Source organism: Macaca thibetana, chromosome Y, assembly GCF_024542745.1.
Source record: "Macaca thibetana thibetana isolate TM-01 chromosome Y, ASM2454274v1, whole genome shotgun sequence".
In the NCBI taxonomy this organism is placed as follows: domain Eukaryota; kingdom Metazoa; phylum Chordata; class Mammalia; order Primates; family Cercopithecidae; genus Macaca; species Macaca thibetana.
In genome coordinates this window covers 3,097,482-3,100,343 of record NC_065599.1, presented here as the reverse complement: position 1 = coordinate 3,100,343, position 2,862 = coordinate 3,097,482, and the positions used below count along the sequence as shown (strand labels likewise).

At 36.3% G+C, this 2,862-nt stretch overlaps 1 pseudogene; it reads right to left on the bottom strand.

Annotated features, from left to right (window-relative positions):
- Nucleotides 1–962: 962 nt before the first annotated feature.
- LOC126947211 (testis-specific chromodomain protein Y 2-like) lies at nt 963–2,205 on the bottom strand (annotated as a pseudogene).
- Nucleotides 2,206–2,862: the final 657 nt, after the last annotated feature.

The following is a 2,862-nucleotide window of genomic DNA, read 5'->3' as shown; positions in this document are numbered from 1 at the left end:
TATATTTTAATCATATATTCAGTTTAGGAGAATTATCATAAGTGAATTTTGTGTCAGAAATCTTTATTCTAAAAGATAAATCTTTTAATTTATAACTTTTTGTCTCTGAAGTATTTGTGCCACTATAAAGTCAAAGGAACCATCTCCAGTAGTTCTGTGTCTTTCTTTATGGCAGGGAAGCTGCGACTGCCTCATACCCCAGTAGACTCTGCATTCTAGAATACAAAAATGAGTAAAGTAAACATTATTACACAATTCTCTGTTATTCACATCTAATAAAATGCAATTCTTGTCCTACATATAGTAGTAGTCATAAATACAAATTAGAGCTTACAAGAACAGTCTAGTACCCACCACGCTGCTGTTATATTTTGGCTTATGTGTGCATAAAATAATCACATTTGGGCAAATAAACTGTTTTATTACTTATTTGAAATTTACAGTGTTTAAAAATGCCTTGATCATTTAAATACACAGTTTGGACCTTTCAAGTTCTCTTTCCAAGCCTTAGCTATTGGTGAAATTGTTTTGGACTATGAAGATGAATTAGGACATCTTGCATCTCATGATATATTTGGTTCAGCTTTGTCCTTGTGTCCTCAGCATACAGACTGACAATTAAAACTCATCAGTTTTATTCTGCACATACTTCAACATGGACTCTATCCCTTGGACTGAGCCTCAGATCCCTCAGTACCTCACACTCTCTCTCATTGGCCTGTTTCAACTCCATCTTAATACTACAGGGAACAAGGGCCTAACATTATTCCAGCACCACTTGATTATATGATGCAAGTTCCTTAATTTGAGTCATAACGTCTTGGGTGAAAGTTCTAGCCAAAAACACTTGAGAGACCAGGCCTATGGCACATACCTTTGGTAATGTCAGCTTATGCCCAGCAATTCACATTTCACTGGCAGATGCTTCACCCATCATTTTCTGAAATATAACAGTAGAACAGTCATTTAGACTCGTTGAAAGGTTGTGTAAGGGGTTTGTAACCAAATCTTTTCATTAGCGTACATGAGATCACAAAGAGGCAGTATGGATGCAATAGTCCAATGGCAGGGACATTGACTGATAGAAAAATAGGCTTTTTAAATTGAATAACTATATTCACAATGTCCTTGATGGGGTCCACCATTTCAAAGCTTGCTCTGTTTCTGTAATTCCTTAAATGCATCACAAAGTATCAAGACCACAGCAAAATCAAGACCACAGCAAAAGACAATTCCAGCTGCATGGAACAGCATGAACTTGCTGTCATCTGCAGCAGCCCTATTCAGAGCATTCACCATTTCTTTAATTACTTCTGTATTCAGTGCACTTTTTTGTGTCAATCTAGTTGATAGCAATATCTGGGTGAATCCATCCTCTTTCTTCACTACAATGTCTCTGTATGTGTCTGCACTTTCTGTTAGGCTTATGGTGAAGTATATATATCTTCTTGATAAAAGGCTGGCCTCTGCCATCATCAGTAACGTTTCTTTGGCCACCATTCACTCTTGAAAGTGATGTATGTATGTCTGTTGTTCTTATTGGCTGCTAATGGGTCTATTAGTACCACTATACATTTTTTTGGTAGCTGAACCTGTGGTCATGGAAGCAGTAAATGAGTCAGACATCTGAGACATTAGTGGCTGTATATGGATCCTGTTCTCCAGTCCAGCCTGTTCTGCACCAGGACCCGGAAAAGCCTTGATGAGCTTCCCTTCTATCACCTTGAGGACTACCACATCCTGCTTATCTGCTGCAATAGGGTCCAGTTTCTTGAGTTCCTGAAAGTTGCTCACAGTCTTCTTATTGTTAAAGGGGCTGTGAGGTGCAAGTGTGCTGATAGTTGAATTTACTTGCTCTATATTCTTTGTGTCAGAGATAAGTGAAACTGCCTTTGTCTTAATATTGTCGCTGGCAGCAAATGACTGGCTGTTTTTTGATTTGTGGTATTTGCCAGTCACTAGCATTTTAGGAAACTTCTTAGAAAAGTTTGGATTGGTAGATCTGGAAGTTCCTCTTCTGGCATTGTTTGAAAAAATGCTACTTCTTCTGGTCCATGTCATTTTATTCTGTTTTTCAGTCTGTCATCTGTTAAAATCACATATATATTTTTCACAGTTCAAGAGGTGCCGCTCAGGTTCCCAAGTGTCATCCTGTTTCTCATACTCTTCCCACCAGACCACCATCAAATACTCTGTATTCCCATTTTTGTATTGTCATGTTGTAGTTGCCATGATGACTATATTGAAATTCTAATGTTGTAACATTTTTAAACTTACATTAGCTTATATAAGTAACATACAAAATCTTTACTCGAGTATAACTTAACTCCATTATTTCCCTTACTGAGTTCTCAAAATTATACCTTTATGCATTTTGTGTCAAAAACACAAATTAGTGGTAGCTTTCTTTTATTAAATATATTAGTGTTTTAAGTTATGTGGAGAATAAATTGTGGAGGTGCACATTTTTAAAATTTTTTAATTTTATATTTTTTCATGTATTTATCTTTACCTTAATCTTTCTTATTCATACTGCTTTTGAGTGTCTGTTCATCCTACCCTGAAGTACTCCATAAGATATTTCTTAAAGGGTAGGCTTCTGGTAAAAGGTGCCAGCTTTTATCTGAGAATATCATTATTTGTCCCTCACAGTTGATGGACAATTTTTTGGATCATAACATTTAGGTTTGACAGTTTTTTTCTGACATCACTTGGAATGTATTAGTCTACTGCTTTCTGTCATCTTAGTTTTCAGATAAGAAATCCACTGGTTATTCAGTGGTTATTCAGATAAGAAATCCACTGGTTATTTTTGAGGGTCTCTTTTACATGACTAGCCACTTCCTATTCTTCCCTTGAAAA